Below are 20772 nucleotides of genomic sequence, written 5' to 3' on the forward strand. Positions count from 1 at the left end.
GAGTTTTAGGATCCGGGAAAAAAGTTCTGAGTTTGACCGGTTGATTGATGTGGAATTGAGTTGGTACTTTTGGAATGAATCTTGGGTTGGTTCTAAGCGTAACAAAGTCTTTAGAGAATTGTAAGAAAGGCTGTGCAATAGTAAAGGCCTGTATCTCACTGACTCTGCGGGCTGAAGTGAGAGCCAGTAAGATAGCCACTTTCCAAGTTAGAAACTTTAGCTACGCCTTGTGAATAGGTTCAAAAGGCCTTTTTAGAAGTTGAGAGAGAACAATATTAAGATCCCACGGAGGAGGACGATGAACTGGTGGAAAAGCTCGGAATAGCCCCTTAAGGAATTGTTTGATCAAAGATGATGAACATAAGGATGGTTTGTTGGAACTCTTCCTGAACCTGGATATCGCCGCCAGATGCACCTTAATGGACGAAAAAACGAGTCCAGCCCTAGCTAAAGACAGCAGATATGGAAGGATGGCTTCAGGGGGAGCTTGAAGTGGATGAACATTATTTTCTTCACACCATGAGCAGAATCGTTTTCACTTAAAACGATATGTCTTGATGGTACTTTGCGCACGGGCCTGTGATAAGATCGCCCTGCAGTCTGAGGAGATGTTAAGATCCTTGAACTCTAGGAAGACAGGAGCCAAGCGTGCAAGTGCAGTGATTGAGGATCCGGATGTTGGATCTGGCCTCCCTCTCTTGTTAACATTGACACTGTCGGCTTGAGACGAAGTGGAGGCTGCTGAGAGAGCAGAAGGAGCTCCTGAAACCAATACTGCCTTGCCCAACGGGGAGCAATGAAGATGAGTGCAATGTTCCCTCTTCATCTTTTGCAGTACTTTCGGGATGAGCGGAATCGGAGGATAAGCGTACGCAAATATTCCGGACCATTTCATCAAAAGGGCATTTCCCCTTGACCCCTGTTGAGGAAACCTGCTGGCATAAAACAGGCATTTGCTGTTCTGCTGTGTGGCGAACAAATCCAGCATTGGTGTTACCCATGTTTGAAAGATCCTCTGTACTTGATGTTGTTCGAGCTCCCATTCGTGACAGCCCGTGAAAGCTCTGCTGAGGTTGTTGGCTAGAGAGTTCTGGACGCTTTGCACATGCTCTGCTCAGAGGGATATGCCGTGGTGTAGGGCCCATTCCCACATCTCCTGAGCCTCCAGCGACAGGGTGAGAGATTTTGTTCCTCCCGGTTTGTCGATATAGTACATGCTGGTGGTATTGTCCGTACGCACCAGCACGGACGAATTCGCAATCCTTGGAAGGAAGGCTTGCAGGGACAGAAAAATGACCCTCAGCTCTAGGCTGTTGATGTGTTTCTGCCGGTATTGACGAGACAATCGTCCCTGGATCTGAAGGTCCTGAAGGGGACCTCCCCAACCTTCCATGAAAGCATCCGTAGTTAGGGTGAACTCTGGAATGTCTTGGAGAAAAGTGAGGCCCGGTGACAAATTGTGCGCCTTCGACCACCAAAGAAGGGCTTGCTTCATTTTGGTAGTTACTTTGATGCGGTCGTCGAACGATCCGTCGACTTGCCTCCACTGGCGAAGTAATTCCTCCTGTAACGGCCTCATTCTGAGTCTCGCCATAGGGATGAGGCTGATTGCTTCCCTTCTAGGGATGTGCTCCTCTGCAAACATCCGAACTGAAAGTGATCTTCTTGCAAATATTTGTTTTGCTAGTTTTAACAGTTTGTTTTGACGCTCCTGAGTCAAGAACGCTTTGCACTGGCATGTGTTCAACACAGCTCCCAAAAAGGTCAACTCCTGGCGTGGTTGAAGCTGAGATTTGTTCGAATTGAGGGTCAGTCCCAGATTTGAGAAGAGGGAGAGGGAACTCCTGACCGCTTCCATTGTGGAGTTTCTCGATGGTCCTTTTAACAGCCAGTCGTCGAGGTATGGGAAAACCTGTATTCCCTGTGACCTCAGCATTGCTGCCACCGGGGCTAAACATTTGGTGAAGATTCTGGGGGCCGATTTGAGGCCGAATGGAAGCACCTTGAATTGAAAGTGGACGCCAGCCACTGCAAAAGTTAGGCATTTGCGGTGTTTTGGGTGAATAGGGATGTGGAAGTAGGAGTCTTGCAGATCCAGAGAAGCCATAAAGTCCCCTCTGTTGAGACCATTCAGAATGTCCGTCAACGTTACCATGCGAAAACTTTGTTTCTTTAGATATTTGTTGAGTTTGCGTAGATCCAGTATTGGACTCCACTCTTCTGAATTTTTCTCTACGAGGAAGAAGCGAGAATAAAATCCTTTCCCTTTTTGAGAAGGAGGAACTCGTTCTATTGCATTCTTGTGTAGCATCTTTAAGGCCTCTTTGAAGAGTAAGTGAAGACGAGGGGGACCCCTGGGCGGCGCTGTTGGTGGCTTCTGTAAAAACTCCAGAGTGTGTCCATTCCTGACAAGATCCAGGACCCACTGATCCGAAGTTATTGTCTGCCATTGTTGGTAAAAGGTGGAAATCTTGGCGCCCACGGGAAGGGGAGGATGAATGGCTGACGTTCGGCAAAGCTCATTGGCGCTTGTTGGAGTCATGCCCTTGATTGTTTGAGCGCCGTTTCCCTCCTTGACGAGAGAAAGAACCGGAGGCAGGCTGTCTGTAAGAAGATTGATAGTACGGTTGTTTGTACTGAGAATGGTATTGGCGATTTTGCTGGTTGGATTAGTTTCCCCTGGAGGAGTAACCGCGGCCTCTAGCTCCTCTAAAGGATCCCCTCTTGTAGTGCAGGGTACCAAGGGATTTAGCTGTGTCCGTATCTGTCTTTATTGCCAGCAAAGCGTCATCGATGTGTTTTCCAAAAAGGGAATCCCCATCGTACGCCATGTCCAAGATTTTTGCTTGGACCTTAGGCCTGAAGGTGGTAGCCCTGGGCCAACCTTGACGCCCGAGGACTGCTGCTCCTGCCAATTGCCTGAAGTTGTTGTTTGAAATATCAAGGGCGCAATCAACGATCTGTGAAGCTGCCCTTTCTCCCTCCAGTACGATCCTGCGCACCTCCTGCTGACGATCCTCAGGGACCAAATCAACGAACTCAGACAGATCGGACCACATCTGCCTGTCATAACGGGCCAGGATAGCCAACGAATTAGCAGCTTTAATGGAGGCTGCTGCATTTGCAGAGAACGTCTTCCCAATGGCATCCAATCTCCTGCCTTCCTTGTCAGGTGGTGTTGAAATGGGAGCAGAAGGATTCTTGGACTTCTGCTGTGCAGCCTGGGATATGACAGAGTCTGGTCGAGGGTGACCTATTAAGCAAGATGGAGTGTCCGATGGTGCGCGATACTTTTTCTCTATTCTTGGAAGGACTGCAGGAATGGAAGCGGGCGTTTTCATGATGTTGAGGCCCTCCTTCCATATATATTCAATAATGGGGATAGCTCTGGTAACTCTGCGATATCCCTCTTTAAAGTCATGTAAAAAGCAGTTAGACTGCTCAACTGTGACGGTCAATTCAAATCTATTAGCAGCACGCTGCATAATGATATGAAATCCGCCAATATCCTCAGGTGGAGAATCTGATGGGCGGGGCGCAGGCGGTGAAGGCATAGGAATGACAATCCTCCCACGGATCAATAGGTGTATTATCCGGCAATTGGCCCTCTTCCCTGCCATCATGAGAAGAAGTATCCGTGTCATCTTGAGGTACGGAAACAGTATCCTGTCTCGGTGACAATGATGCTCGCGGTGACGGAGGCCTTGGCAAGTCAACTGGGGTAGGCGGCACCGCAGGTGCAACTGGAGTTGGAGGAAATCTCTGGCGATAGTCTGCCAACATTGCTTGTAAATCCTGAATTAAAGTAGATGGCAGTTGACTAGTGTCCTCCGATAGAGGAAGTCTGGCATGGGGCGATTAATATGGCATCGACAAATCCTCATGCGCATAATGACCATGGTCATCATCCTCCTGATATTTGATATTTAATTGAGACGGGTAATCCCAAAAGGACCCTCATCCTCTTCATCATCATCATCTGAATCTTCCTCCACATATGTCTCCAAAAGGTGTGATGGTAAGAGTGGAGAAATGTGAGAATAATCTCGCCTCTGATAAGTTTTCATTTGAAAATGCGTATATTGGACCCTCGTCGGGGTAGAACTGGGCAACAGATGAGCAGATGCCACTGCTGTTGTCGTAGTCGATGACGATTAAGCCATTGTTATTGGGTTCTCAGTCGACGGAACCGTCGATGGCTTGTCCGTTGACGGAACTAATGATTTTGCCGTCGACGGGGTCGTCAATGGTGTCTTTGGCGACGAACCCTTCGTAGACGAGGGCGTCGATGGTGTCTTCGTCGACGAGCCCTTCGTCGACAAGGGAGTCGATGGTGTCTTCGCCGACGAGGTCGTCGAGACCTTGGTCGACGATGTTAGTTTCGTCTACGGGATTGTCGTCGACGGACCGGAAGTTTTGGTAGACGGGGCCGTCGTCTATGACGGGACAGTCGGTAACTTGGTTTTCGTCGAAGACTTCACAGGTGATGAGAACATTTTTACAGACATCAGAGGTGAGGTAATAGCCGAAGTGGTGACCGTAGAAGTCGAAGTCAAAGTAGTAGTATGAACAGACACCAGAGAAACAGTTTTAGCCTGGGCTGTACTCACAGTTGTCGTTCGTGAAGGAGAAGATGCACTCTTTGAGGGTTCTGAGGCTCTCTGAGAGGATTTAAGTTTTTTCTTTCTCTCAGGAGAAGCTTTCCCTGGATCTGGCTCTCTTGCTGGAGGTAGAGGCCTTATCATCAGTGGAAGAAGATTTCAACCACAAAAGAACCCATGCCTCCCTATCCCTGATTGTTTTTGGAGGGAAGGTACGGCAAATTCTACAGTCCTTCACAACATGTGAGGGGTGCAGACAATAAATGCAGTCAGAGTGCTGGTCATCCACATGGACCCTTTTCTTATAGCAGGTTCCACAAGCCTTGAAAAGAGCCTTCTTTTCAGACATTTTTGAGGAAAAAAGCCAAAAACCTGAGTAGGCACTCAGGGAGACTCCCTTACACACGAAGTGCGGTGAAAATCTGAGGAGAACTGCCTGAGCTGGGAAGGTTCTAGAGGGTGAGGACAGCTGATTGGCTGAGGCTACTATTTCAGGTCTTTTTACATAATGATGTAGATAGGCTGCTAAGTTTTGAGGCCTAGTTAGGCCTTTAGGCTTTTCCAGCCTACTACAAGAAATTTTTAGGCACTGCTATTGTATATACTTTTACAGTGGGACTCCCGCCTCGACGACGGGGAATGATTCAGGCATGTGAATCTATGAAAGATACCCCAATACTGGATAATCAGCTCACAAGAGCAGAGATTTTTAAAACTGTAAAGATTTTTACGTCTCCCCTAGCATCTACCACCAAATGTGATATATCAGATAACTGGATACATCAGTTAGCCTTTTTTCCCCCATAAAAATATAGCTGACATTCAAACATTTTTAGATTCTTTGCCCGGTGCTCTGGTTATGCCGCCACTATGACGGCAATCCGGTTTGTAATGCCCCTCTTCTCCAGTTACCCCCACTTACTCTCTAGATCAATCACTTAGAATAATGAAGAATTTAAAATCTGGATCTCCCTCTGACCCCTGCCCAGCCAAAACACTTGCGAATGTCGCTGATACTATTAATACAGAGGTCAATGCAGTATTGAACTTGTCCCCGAGTAGTGGCCAGGTCCCATCGACTTGGAAACGGGCAAAAATCCTACCACTATTAAAGAAGCCCACGGCAGACCCCCTTATCTGCATCCAATTATCGACCCAATTCACTTCTACCTTTCTTCGCTAAATCAATAGAAAAATATGTGAACTTGGTTACAACAGATGTCATCGAAACAAACAATTTCCTCCAAACGAGCCAATCTGGATTACGTGCTAATTTTAGCACGGAAACTGCCCCTCGAGATCTCGGAATCTATTAAGGAGACTCTTGATTTGGGGGGGAAGGCGGCCTGGATATTGTTGGATCTGTCTGCCGCCTTCGACACTTTGCCCCATGACAGACTCCTACAGAGATTGGGAGACTGTGGAATGGGGGGCACGGTGTTAAAGGGGTTTTCCTCCTTTCTGGGGGATAGAGTTTTTCCTCCTTTTTGGGGGATAGAAGTCAGGAATCCTCCTTTCTCCTCCTCTATGCCTTCAGGGAAGGTAGGCGTACCACAGGGATCTGTTTTGAATCCGCGGTTGTTTAATTTATACATGGCCCCCCCACATGCCCCCTGGTTGAAGAGGCAGGAGCAGTAATTATATCATACGCTGATGACACCCAGCTAATGTTCACCTGTAAAAAGGGAGATGATTTTGACGGTGGAAAAATCACTAACTGCCTAAGAAAGGCCTTTGCCTGGTTTAGCCATAACCAGCTACAATGTAATTCCGGGAAGTCGGAAGTGATTCTCTTTGGAGTCTCGGATCGGGAGGCCTGGAGGCAATGGTGGCCTACAGATATGTTCCCCCACCCCCCCCCCAGACATCCGTGGGTGTAGCAAGAAATTTTGGGATACAAATGGATGACGCACTGAACATGAAAAAACAAGTCTAATCAGTTGCGGGAATCTGCCACTCTTGTCACTCTCCCACAGAAGGACGGTGATCCAAGCTCTTATTACCTCAAGGTTGGACTACGCAAACGTCCTCTATTTGGGACTCCCGATATGTCTATTAAACAAACTTCAAGTTGTCCAGAACACCGCCGCAAGAGCCACTCTCATGCTGGGCCCTAGCACACGCATTTCCCCCATGTCAGGAATTTACACTGGCTCCCTGTCCACCGCAGAATATAGTTTAAGGCATTTGAAGCTCTGCATGGTACTGATGCACACTATATCAGGAAGCAAGTGAGTTTTTATACTTCAGGGAGACTTAAGATCGTCTCATCAACATCTGTTAAGCGTTCCTAAATTCGCACGCTCCCGCAGAGGAGGTCGATCCTTTCAAGTTCAGGCAGCACACTTATGGAATGAGCTTCCAACCACAATCAGGCAATTGGCTGACATATGGCTGTTCAGGAAAACTCAAAACCTGGTTGTTTCAACAGTAATATCCTCTTCCCATGTAACGGTCCTTCTCTTTCTCAGACGTTTGCTTCTGCTAGCTCCGGGACACTAGAAGTTCAAATAACAGTGTGGGCATTCTCGCAGGGTCTGATACCAATGTTCCAAGCAGGATTTAGACCCAACCATTCTGTCATAGACAATATAGCAACTCTTCAGTCTATATTAGACAAATATACAGTAGGTAGATCACAACCAATATACGCAGCCTTCATTGATTACTCAACAGCTTTTGACCGGGTGGACAGACCAACTCTGTGGAACAAATTGAGGAGGCTGGGTATCCCCGAACTGCTAAGGGTTGTTGTCAATCTCCACAACAAAACATGGTGCCAAGTCCAGATGGGGAGAGAAAAAGGTTTGACCAACACAATTAGTACGTTCAATGGCCTCAAACAAGGATGCCTCTTAGCACCGATTTTATTTTCTTTGTATCTTAGTGACCTTCCATTTTATTTGCAACAAGGCTCCAGCTTACCCCCCAAAGATCGCTACACAAAGCATACATGCCTTACTATATGCCGATGACATAGTCATGTTGGATTTAACGCCCTTTGGATTACAAAGCCTTCTCGACAGCCCACACAAATATTCGAAAGACAACTTTTTAATCCCCAATCTAAATAAAACAAAAGTTGTCGCATTTACCGCCAAGAAAAAGAAAGTAAAGTTCTGTTGGAAGTTGGGTGAAGAATATATAGAAGAGGTCGAGGAATATACATATTTAGGTAGGATCTGTTCAAAGAATCTGAAAAACCACAAACAAATCAATCATCTAAAAATTAAATCTGACCTACACGCCGGGGCTTTATTGAGACTGTATTCCACTACAGGTAACAGACATTTTTCCACTTTACTAAAGGTATACAGAGCAAAGATACCCCCGGTTTTCTCGTACGCCACTGAACATATTGCCATCAAACAGTGGTCCTATATGGATCTAAAAGAAGGAAAAATATTAAGGAAAATTTTGAAAGTCTCAACAGCAACACCGGTGCAAGCGCTAAGACTTGAATTTTCGATTACTAGCGCATATGCAACAGCGGTAGCTAATATAATTAGGTGGGCCTATAACATCCTTCATGCCAAAGAAGGTACATTACGATTCTTATTAAAGATTGAGTCTTTCGATGAAAATGCTTCCCATTCAATATTCCGAAGAAACATGACAGCGGCATTCCAATTAGCCAATATTAACTCTGATCTTCTGTTGACTTGGACACCATCACAACTCAAACTCTTTTTAAAATGTTTTACCCCCAAACTGAGTTTTGATCTTGATTTCTCCCACTGCAGAAAATTACCACTGTACAAACCTTTCACTGAATTATTGGAATATAAGCAAGATCATCCATATCTAGGGTATTCCCTTACACATGGCGCTAGGAGAACAATCGCAATGATGCGCCTAGGTATTTTGCCAGTGTTAACTTTCACCTGCAGATGGTCCCCGGGTAGATCCCCGTCATGTCCCCTCTGTCACGGGGGAAATCAGACCATAGAGCATCTTTTATTCATATGCCCTTTTGCAAATGTAGTAACTGCAAGGTCAAGATATCTAGACCCTATATATCGCAATTGTAAAATAGTTACTGCTAAAGATTTTGTAACCGCATGCAAACATCCCCCTAATGAATTTGTCTGTTATAATTTTTACAAATTTTTAAAACCCTTCTTATTATATTGAATTGTATTGAAAATTTTTGTTATACAAATTGTGGTCCTCAGTTGAGTACCAAATCAATAAAAACTTTTTGACTTTGACTTTGTGTGGGCGAGCAAATATGTTACACACTCAAACCCAGACCAATTTGTTTGTATCAAAAATATTATTTAATTATATTAGAAACTGGTCAAGCCTGGCGCAGGTAAGTGAAATAATACTTTGCAAAATCCTATTCAGTGATCTGCAGTTGAATGCAGGTTCAAATGCAGTTGGTTGAATTACAGGTAAGACAAGAGTTCGAAATTACTTTTTTTACTTTACAGATTACCATGTATGTTACTTTTTAGATTAGTTTTGCTAATCAGTGCACTATGCCTAGATATCACACTTACACATCTCAGACAAAAGGTAAGCAATTCACTTTTAGTACATAGGCAGTTTTTCAATGTTCTATACAAACCAACTCCACACTAAGTCAATGTATTCCTATGGAGAAAAATGAAGTTAACAGTTTACAGGTAAGTACTTATTTGTGGTAGTTGGTATTCTGGGGTTAGAACCAGGAATTCCCTAGGGTCCCAGATGCACTCTTGAAACACCCTCAGCAGCACTAGTGTGATTCAATGAGGGATAGGGGGGCTCCAGTTTGGTGGCTGCTCACGAGCAGGCCAAAAGGCACAAGGTTGTGGGAGCAAAGCTCCTGGAGTTCTGCTCAGAACAAACTGGGATTAGTTAGCACCCGGAGTACACCTGCAGCAGCGGCTGGGTGCAGGCTTCTGTTTTCGCGTTGAGTGCTCGTTGCTTGGCTGCTTTCAATGGGGATTCTCCGGTTGCAAGAAAGACTGCAGGCTCGGGGGACAAAGATCTTCTGCCGGTGACCACCAGTTGGAGAGGTAAGTTGGGATGCCGGTGGATGCTGGGACATCGGTTGCGCCACCCAAGGCCGTTGGACAACAGGTGCAGGGACGTCTTTAGGCATCTGGTTTTTGTACCAGCTCCGGTCATGGGGGTCCTCCAGAGAGAGACTGCAGGCATTATTGGGAGAGTTGAGGCAATGCAGAGATCACCATATCTCAGGTCAGGATCACCGGGGGACCTCCTTGTGGTGTTGGGCCACTAACTCGAGCCCTAGACGTCGGGTTCAGACTCTGGGTTTTGGCTGGGGTCAGAGTCTGTTGGTGAGCAAAATCTGGTGCCTATGGGAGAGAAAGTATTGGGTTTGGAAGGCAGGGGAGGTCCTTTGGGTTGGCAATGGTGGGCACACCTCTCTTCCTCACTTGTAATTGAATTTATATCGCTCTTACTACCCCCGACGAGGCGTCGAAGTGCTTTTTTCGGCGAGTAGCATGCTACTCCGGAACCCATAAAGGATTAGTGGTGATTTAGTATAGTAAAATATGAAAGTCATTTGAGTGGCGGATATTAGTCAGTTATTTGGATTGAGAAGGATAGCGGAGGGGAAAAAAAGGTTTGCATTTATATAGCTCTTGTTACCCCTAATGGTATCTTGAAGCACTTTCTGGGCGAGTAGCACACTGCTCTGGAACCCATAAGGATTAGTGTTGAATTAGTATAGTGAAATATAAGAGTAATTTCAGAGGGAAAGAAGAGGAAAAATGTTTTGCATTTATATAGTGACTTGCTACCACAAATGGGGTGTTGAAACACTTTTTTTGGCAAGTAGCACACTACTCTGGAACTCAAAGGATTAGAGGTGAATTAGTATGGTGAATTATGAAATTTGAGAAGTGGACAGGTTAGTCTATTTTGATTGAAAAGGATAGTGGCGGGACAGTGTGGAAAAGTGGGTCTGCTATCTTGCCATTCACTCCACCATTTTGTGCTTAATTCCACCAGGTTGTGCTTTAACCTTCATGACTGATTTTCTCTCTGTGTCACGAACACGCTGGAGCTCTACCTTTTGACCTGTTGCATTCCTGCACGGACACACTGTTCATGCTCTGGCCTGCCACTAACTGACCAGCCCATGCCTAACCAGTCGGACTTGGAGTTTCTCAGATGTTTATCATCCTCACCCTGAACACTACGCCCTGCAGGCGTCCTTCAACAGGCCTAATCAGACTTATCTCTGTTTGCTGTGTAATCATACCTCTCACCTTTTGCCCTACAGTAGTCCAAACGACAAATATTTATGGACTCAATTGTAATAAACATGCCTTTCGCCTAAACCCTGCGGGGTTCTCACCGTTACCTGTGCTTATCAGATTAACCTTTGTTTGACATGTAATCATGCTATGCCCTGCAGTACCATCTAAATTTATTTATTTATTTAGAGTTTTGTATAGCGCGAACAAGACCCTTGGGTATCAGAGCGCTTCACATTACATGAGGTAGTTATAATCTGTATCGTTGTAGCAACTTTCACAACATTAAGAGGTAGGTATATATATGGCACATAAAATATAAGAACAAATTTCTACAGGAATATAGATTATATCAACATAAGTACGAACCATGACTTAATACATAGCACAATATAAAGTGTAACTGAATCCGACGATCCTGAATGTTTATTTTCTGAGTGTTTCAATTCCTGCCAATGCGCATGCCTTCTGTCTTCCCATGTTCTGACTATGGAAGGAATTTACTCATTAGGAAGATCTTAGTTTCCCTCTTAAAGGATATAGTGTTTTCAATCTTTCTAATGTTAGAAGGAAGTGAGTTCCAGATTCTAGGTGCTGCTCCTGAGAAAGCTCTGTCGTAAGTTTTCTTCTTCCGGACGATGGCAGGTCTCAACATAAGCTCCTTTGTGCTCCTGGCTGGTCTGTTTCCTCCAGATAGTTTAATTTTCTGAGCAAGGTAGTTGGGTGTCTTATGTGTTATGCATGCTATTTTTAGCTGGATTCTGGCTTCGTATGGTAACCAATTTAATGCCTTCAAGTGTGGCGAAATGTGGTCAAATTTCCTTGATCCAGTGATTAGTCTTGCCGCCGCATTGAGACATGCTTTCAGGGGTGCTGTTGAAATTTTTGGAAGCCCCGCTAGCGTCGTACATCCATATTCAATCCTCGCGATAACAAGAGCCTGAACTGCCAGTTTGAGGTCTGCTTTGGATATGAATGGTTTCACTTTTCTGATGTAGTTCAGATGGTAGCGGGCGCTTTTTGCCATTGTGTTGATATGGGATTTCATGTTTAATTTCTCATCTAGTGTGATTCCTAGTGATTTCGCTGAGCCCACTAGGGTAGGGGTGCAATTTAATGCTGTAATCATGTTGGTCCATTCCTTCACTTGTGTGTGTATCTTCGGTGGGGATATTAGCAAGAATTCCGTTTTTTGTGTGTTTAGTTTTAGATGGTTGTCAGCTAGCCATCGTAGTGTCAATTTTAATGTCTCATTCATTCTCAAGATATCTTCCCCTGGATGTGATCTTGATATATATCTGGATATCATCCCCATAAATGTGGTAGGAGATTTTCAACTTTCTGAGGATTTCAGTGAGTGGTTCGATGTAAAGGTTGAACAGTGATGGCGATAATGTAGAGCCTTGTGGAACTCCAATTGAATTAGGGCATGTAGGTGAGAGTGATTGGTTGACTAGGAATCTTTGCGTTCTATTCTGCAGGAATGATTCAAACCATTTAAGCACATTTCCAGCCATTCCCATCCTGTCATGGAGTCGTTTCAGTAATTTTTCATGATTTACCGTGTCGAATGCTGATGATAGGTCCAGAAGGATAAGTAGACATGTTTGATTACGGTCCAGTGCCTGTAGTGCATCATCAACAATATGCAGGATCGCTGTTTCTGTGCTATGTCCTGTCCTGAATCCTGATTGGCAGTCGTCTAGTAGCGAGAAATTAGCTATGTGTTGACTTAGTTGCTTTTGTACGCATTTCTCTATGAGTTTGGCAAGTATAGGGATGTTGGTCACTGGGCGAAAGTTGTTTGGATCTGCTGGGTCCGCTGTCGGTTTCTTGATGATAGGGACGACTTGACCTGTTTTTAGGCAGTCTGGAAGGATCCCTTGTGATAGAGAGGCGTTTATTATTTTCGTCCAGATGGGAATCACAATGTGGTTTATTTCCCTGACACATTTTGATGGTAGTGGGTCATTATAGTAAATCAGATTGACCTCTGTATGCTATGTAATTATAATGTTTTACCCATATCCTGCTAAAACCCCCAAAGGCTACTCACCTGCTGATTCTCCAGATTTTCTATTTGCTTAGGAATGTAATCAAAACGAGTCATACAACTCCCTTACATGCCTGGGGCAGTATAAAGAGTATATAACGTGAAGTACGACCATTCTAACAGACTGTCTCCTCAGACAGCTATGGGTGTCTGTTGGGGGCTCTCCATCTCATGAGATTGTAATAAATATCCTCTCTCGGGCTCCAGCGTTTGTCTCAGTTTGTATTCTGGAGCCCAGTGAACTATAGGGTGACCCTGACACCTTTGGTGGTCTGCCAAAAAACCCCCAAATCCACAATTGCCGCCCAGACGTGGGGCCGATCAGAGACTCAGTTGCCCGGTCGTGAGGTTCCGATGAGGAAGTTGAACGGACGGTGGTGGGGCCGGTCTACGTGATAAAAGACCCTCGTCTTCGTAGCCACCACCCGACCTTCACTACATCTGAAAAGACCCCCGCAAGTGGCTCCGGTCCTGACTCGGGCCCTCAATAGACTTGGACTATCTTTGCAGTAAAGAGACCATCTGGAGAAAGACAAAGGATTCTGGTAGGGTCGCTGTTTTGCGACACCTTTTTGTTTGTACTTGGTTTTGGTTGCCTGGTTTGTTTAATTTCACTCTTTGCAAAGATTGAAGATAAAACGGGTAATGTGGACTCTGTCCGACATTTGAACTTTGTAGATTATTTAGGATTACAGAAAAGCATGCCCGTACTTGGTAAATCCGCTTGATAAGGTTGTTGATGACCTCTTTTTGGTATTTTGGTTATCCAGACTTGGAATTTCGATATTTGCAAATAACGAAAGTTAAGCGGGTAAAGTGGACCATTTGTCCAATTTTCTGAAATTTGTAGATGTTTAAGAAACCAGAAAAACATGCCAGCTTTTAGTAAAATTGCACGATGGTTTGGTTGTTGTATATCTCGATCAAGGGTGCTACAAGATAGACAGCCGGCTCCCCCGGAAGGTACCTCAAGTAAGGATATGTACATAAAATACGGTATTTCTCTCATAATAATTCATTATGGCATAAATACACGTCCAAGGATAAAGAGACTCAGTGGCCCATATATGGTTCTTTTGAATCTCACAAAATTGAACCTGTAGAAATACAGCTCTTTAAAAGAAGGTCGCGACAAGCAATGTTTAATGCCCTAGGCCAATCGATAAATGGGAGAGCTGAAAGAGAGAAGGGCTCAGGCAAGGTTACAGAAAGAGGCTAGAAAAAGCGATAAACAGAAAGTAATAGAATTACAACATGAAAAAGTTGCATCCAACCTTGTGTGTACAGATAGAGAAGTAAGGTTGAATGTGTTGTGAATGTTTAAACATGGCCATGTTTGAAAGTTGGTTGTTATGATTGAATGAGGAATATGCGACAGCAATCATTAGGCCATGTGTTAGTAAATTGAGCCGTTTTGGATATTGTTGCCGCCCTAATGATACGCGCTTGGCTGAGAGTTCACCTGCCCCGTCTGAGGGCAGCCCGAGTCACGATATGTATGTAAAGCATGGTACTACACCCCTTTTGGTTAAAGCATTGTGGCTGTGAATGTGTGAGAATATGGGAGAAGTGCAAGGAATGAGTTTAATTTGGCCTCATTGCCATCAATGCTTCGCAAAAGATAATTGAAAGGGGTGTAGTTAGAAAAGGAGCACCCCTGTGATTTGATGATACCCTTGATTTACAAAAGTACTAATGAAAAGTAAATATGGACAGATCAAACGTTCAGTTTAAAAGGAAAAAAATGTGTGCATTTGGAATTTGCAGGTCGTTCTCATTTGGGGTTGTTGTTTTTTGGCTCAGTGAGCCAATGTGCCCGGTGCAGAGGTTTGTGTTTAACATCATGGTTGAAGGTTCTAATTCTAGCTGGACCTACTGAGACGTTCATCTATTTGAGGTTGATAAAATGAGTATCATTGCGTGGGGTAGTAACCAACATTTGTTCTATGCTGGTATGTTATGTTATTAGGTTCTGTGAATTATTCACAGTAAGTGTTTTAATAATATAAGAATAGAAATAAATTGTGGCCCCTAAAAGAAAACTTGGGAGTAAAGTTGGATACTAGTCTAGCGCTGAAGTCCTAAATTCGAGCTGTCGCTGGTACTTGCTACGGCTTGATAAGAATGGTAAAAAACGTTCTTCCCCTTCTCCCAGTGAAATCCCGTAAGATAGTAGTGCAAGCCTGAATTACAGCAAGGTTGGACTACGTAAACATCTTGTATCTGGGGCTGCCAGAGTATCTTATCAATCGGCTGCAGGTTGTCCAGAACGCTGCAGCCAGAGCAATTCTTATGGTAAACCCCAGAACGCGCATGACGCCCCACCTGAAGGCACTGCACTGGCTCCCGGTGAGAAAGAGGGTCCAGTTTAAAGGCCCTAGTAGTCGCTTATCATGCCTTCTATAATATGGGTGCCCATTACCTGCGAAATAGGATCAACGTTATCAGCCTCAACGGGTCCTAATTTCCTCTAGACAATCCCTCATGGTCATTCCCAAGATCACAGATAGGACGGTCATTTCAGGTTCAAGCTGCTAGTCTGTGGAACAAATTGCCCCTTTACCTTAGACTGACACAGGACTTGCTGTCTTTTAGGAAACAACTTAAAACATGGCTGTTCCAACAATAACACTATGGTGTCTGGGTGGGGCTCTTTCGGTTTCAGTCTTTGAGATTAGCGCCAGGACACTGTGCATCCGCGCGCTTTATAAGTACCCAATTTCATTTCAGAAGGCACTTTGTTTGACACCAAACTAGACATATTTAGGTGGTACCATAATGGAGCTGGCAACCAGGGTCTGCTCAGGTGGAGATCCGATGTTAACTTATGGACATCCTATCACTTATAGACACTAGAGACACATGTAAGCTGGCACGTATAGGTCTACACTCTCAATATACTGAACCCTGCCTCCTGGCCACAAGAGGCCTTCTCTAGGGGGTAACTGACATACCAAAACTAGTGCATTTGACTGTGCCACACATGGTGAGGACACAGTTGAGTTCAAGCAGTATGTACTGACCATGCAGTCTGCAATGGCAGGCCTGCTGTCAGTAATTTGCATGGGCGACCCAGGGTGGCACAAAGCCACGCTGCAGCCCTGGGGACCCTTTAACCTCCTATCCCATAGGTACCCCATGTACAATACACTAGGGACTTAAAAGGGGTAAATTCCTTGTCAATTGGGATTTCCAATTCAGAAAAACCAAAGGTGGTGATGGACGGAGCGTTGACAATACAAACACTCACCCCCAGTCAACTGATCTGGGTTTAATCCATCACCGTTCTTTAGCTCACTCCGCCACCCCAGTTCAGACATGGCCATATGCAAATCAGTCACACAACAGTCTTGGGGAAAGAGCACTGACACTGGGGCTTGGTTAGTCTGCTCCAGTGCACTGTTCAAGAGTCAAAAACCAGCATTAGTAGTTCAAAGGAGGGCAAAAAATGGGGAGACATCTGCAAAAAGCCCAGTTCTTTTTCCCCACTTGGTCAATGTGTTTTAGCTAGGTTATACAGCAGCACAGGTGCTGTGCAGCATGGCTAAAAGTTGAGAAAAAAAGTACTATGACAGCTAGCACTGGAAGCATCAGAGTTTTTTTCTGGCGAGTGTACAGGAAGAATGGGCAAGCAACGACTGGGGCCGGTGTGAGCAACTACGGGTGGGAGTCGGGAAAAGAGAAGCAAATATGGGTGAGAAGAATATTAGGTAAAAAAATGTAAGAAAAAAGCAGGAGGAAGATGGCGTGCAAAGCGTAGTCTAAGTTACAAAGTGCAAGCAGCAGGAGGACAATAACAAAGAAAGAAATCAGTACTCTGGCCATGCTCCAGGGGAGAAACACATGAAGAGTAAGTGAAGTCGGTACTCGCTGACCAAACAAGAGCCATCAAATAAGAGGGAGGATGAAGCCAACCAATGGTAAGCTATGGGAGGGCTCAAAACCCCCTTTAAGCTAACAAAATGTCTTGCAAGCAGCGGTGCATGTGCGGTCTCAGGCTAGACTCACAGGGACATCATGCAAATGCATAGAAGTCCCACCACAGACTGATTTGGACATGAAAAAGCAATCTTAAAACTATGCACAGTAACTCTATAACCCCAATATAGAGCTTTAAAAATCCTCAATCTAGTCACCACTTACCACAAAGCAATCGGGCAAGCAAAAGATGGCCTATGCTGCCATCGAAAATAGCCCTTGAGAAATATACTCGCCTGTCCGAAATGGCAACTCAGATTTCTTTCAGGCAAGCTATTTTGAGGGCCTACTGACCTGAACTGGCAACAGAGCTAAAGCTGACAAATAACAGGTATTCTCATTCAGAAAATAAGTAAGCAACAAAGATTCCTTCTAAAATGTAGTTTTATCCGGTCACATTTGCTGTGCATACAAAGACCAATGTCAGCTTATGTCTTCTTATAAACTGCAGCTTAGCTGTTTCTGGAGATTAGAGTTTAATTTTCTTTCTCGGACTACTAAATTAGAGGATTTGGTAAAGTGAACTGTCTGACAATCATGCTTGGCACACAACATTTAACAAGCATTTGCAATGCAATAGGTCTCGCAACAGGAAAGTTTGAGCTATTGGTCTTGTAAATGACAAATTTTATTTATGTGTCTGTTTTGAATAGCGAAATTAATAGCTTTGTCATTTACATTGCCAATACTTTTAACTTTTGCAAATGTGACACCTATAGCATTTGTAATGCAACATGTTTTGTATTTACGTGACTTCGATGTATTGATATTACAAATAACAATGGCTTTTAATTTTTTTAAATAATTAATACTTAAATAAAGCCATTTGCACTCAGTGTATGCAAGTCGATGGGCCTTGGCATGGGCGGATGATGCCTGTACCAAACACAGATCCTTGCATGCCTTTACTGTTTACTGTTGATTTTAGCATTGACAACCTACATAAATGTTCTAATAAAGTTCAGCGTTTCCAAGACTGAGTCAATCTCTCCACCATAACGTTCCAGCTGGTATTTTTCAGTTTAATCAAATTGCACTCGCCAAGCCGTTTCTCACCTCCGCGGGTTAGAATACAGTGATGAAATACTGATTAAAGGTTCAGCCCCCCCCACCGAAATTTTTTCTTAGACCCCCCCCCCCCCCCGAAATTTGGCTCTAGTTGCGCCTCTGGTACTCATGCTACCAGAGAGGGTCCCCGTCTCATGTTTGTCCCAGCCCCCCAAAAGCACTGACAGGTCTGGGTCATGTTCAGACATCAGTGAGCTCCAACTGCCTCTGCCACCTGGCCCGCTCTTGCTGGTAGGTTAAGGTGGGTCAGAAAGCTCTTTGTGGTGTGGGCCAAGCTGAAATTGATAATATATTACTAATGCACAGAGCAATAGCCCTGGCACAGTGACACAAAGGTGGATGACAGCATGCTCCTTATTCCAACGGCCTTTAATGTAGTTACTCTCCTTACCCCTCTATATGCCAACGTGCCATCTGGATGAGATAGGGATGGGGACTGGTGGGCCTAGAGTTTGAAGCCTCCAGTTTAACAGCCTGATCTCCTGTCCTTTGCCTTGGGCAGTCAATGGCCAGCAAAACTTGCGTTGCCATGCATCACTCTGGGTAAACGCAAGTCCCTGCAACCTGAATTCTCAACTCAGCTACACACACACAACTGAAGCAAACACACAGCACCCAGTACAGTAATTGCAGAAGAGAAACAGTAGACCTAATACAGCCCAGACCTACTGCCTTTGCCAATGTTTGTTACTTTCTGGCTTGGCTAATCAGAGTAATAATATAATAAAAAGTAGGCACATGGCAGCAAATTACATGAAATTTAAAATCTCCATGCTCGGTTGAAGGGCGCATCCATTTGGTTTCCAGGCACGCACCACTGCACACAGGTATTAGCACGCAGTTAGGCACACTGACCCTCAACATAAAAGGAAAGAAATTGCTCTCGCATTCTTGAAGCATAAATAATCTTTGACTTAATAGCCGGACTGCATATGCTGATAATTCACCCCAAACATGCATACACTTACAACAAACTGCGCCTCGGAATACAAAATTCTAAACTGCGTCGTGTAACTGACTGAAAAGGAACCTGGGGGGAGAGGGGTCATAATGTCAACCTCAGACGGTCAAAGTCTGCATGATGTAAAACTGTCAGCTCCCTGAGAAGACGAAGACTCGCTAAGGCTTCTCCTGCTTTCTGCGAGCACACTGCCGTGCTATCAGGAGGCGTAACAAAGGCCCCCGCAGCGGTAAATATATGTTTACATTTTGACAAGAGTGGAGGGACGCGGTCTGCAGAGGTGTTTTAAACCCATCTCTTCGAGTCATGTTGTGGCTTGAAGGGGATCGGTTCAAGGGAAGGCGCAGGCCTTACGAACCAGCACTGTCCGGACTGGACAGACTGTCCGGCCGTGAAATGGATTAAAAAAACCAGCATTGGATTGCTTCACCGCCCGGCCGTCTCAGATACACAGGATCGGTGACATCACTAACACCGGAGCAGCGGTGCGCTCGCAGGGCGGAGTCTCGGAGGCAGCCGAAGGGCAGGGGCTACGAATCCTGCGCAGCCGCCGTCCTGCCCTGCCCGTGCACTGCAGCACACCGCAGGTCCCCGCAGCACACCGCAGGTCCCGCCGGAGCAGCAGTAAGTTAGCAGGCTGGAAGTGGTCAGCCTGTCCCTGGTCTGGAGCCCCTGGCCGCATCGCCCCCGCCCGCCCATCCATCGGGAGCCGAGGACCCGGCAATTGTCCCCAACAGCAGCGGTGAGGAGCGTGTGTGTGTGCCTGCGTGTGTGTGTGTCTCCGCCTGTGTGTGTGTGCATGTGTGTCTGCCTGTGTGTGTGTGCATGTGTGTCTGCCTGTGTGTGTGTGCGTGTGTGTGTGTGTGTGTTTGCGGACCTCAGGGAATCAGAGGCAGGGGATGGGCACGGCGCCGGCCTGGACGTGCGCGTCCACAGAAACCAATCGGCGCGCGTGTCCGACCCGTCTCAGATTCCCAGTAGACGGCCGACTATAGTTGTCAAGCTGGACAATGCTTCGCATTGTGCTCCAGCTCGACCTAAAAAACTAGCAAACTAACTCAAATATTTCGAAATATTTCTCAGTAGTTAGGAAAGCACGTTTTACCCCTCTGATGGGAGGTGGAAACAAAGACTTTAATAATATCAAACCAAATCAGAATACTTTACTTGGTGATATGCAAATAAAAAATATTTGCTGAAATATGATTCTCACATTATCATTTATACACTATATAGTTTTATTAGTAAAACTACAGGTCAGGAGTGAAATTTGTGGCCATTTCAATGGAAACTGTCTGTAAATTACATCATGCTTTAGTATGAATTTATTAAAAGAGAGCGTTTAAATATGAACTGAGAAACAAGCCTGACCTTGCCCTGATGCTATTAGTGAAATTAAAGACAGGTCTGTGGTCATGTGTACCCAATCTGTGGATTCATTTTTTTTTATACATGGAGCAAATCTTTATAGTCCATTAAATCAAACAGAAGTGTTTGTACAACAGACATGCAGAACTCACATATTTGCACGTGCTCTAGTGTGATAATGAAAAAAGGAGACTTTGAAATAAAATGTGTCTAGGTTCACATAGTTTGAAATAAATGTATGGGTCAAGTGCATTACAGTTAGGTTGAGTAGACTTGAGTCACTAGACCTGCAGGCTGGTAAAAAATGTGTGAGTTTGAGGCCTGGGAATCCATACCAGTGAAAAACCACACCAGTGACAGTTTTAGCAGCAGCTTGTAATTGCACCCATTAAAGGGTATGATAACAAAGCAGGTGACAGCTGGTAAGACACTCATCTTCATGAAGAATGAAAGGCTTATCTTTGCATAGGAGCAGCGGAGCTATCATTCAGACCAAAACAAATACTTTCATAAAGCCATCTAAGA

General features: G+C 44.9%; 1 protein-coding gene across 1 annotated transcript in view; it reads right to left on the bottom strand.

Annotated features, from left to right (window-relative positions):
- The window catches only part of FBL (fibrillarin rRNA 2'-O-methyltransferase), a 65438-nt gene that overhangs the window by 16919 nt on the left and 27747 nt on the right, over window positions 1-20772 (bottom strand). The window lies entirely within an intron of this gene.

This window comes from Lissotriton helveticus, chromosome 7 (assembly GCF_964261635.1).
Source record: "Lissotriton helveticus chromosome 7, aLisHel1.1, whole genome shotgun sequence".
Lineage (NCBI taxonomy): Eukaryota > Metazoa > Chordata > Amphibia > Caudata > Salamandridae > Lissotriton > Lissotriton helveticus.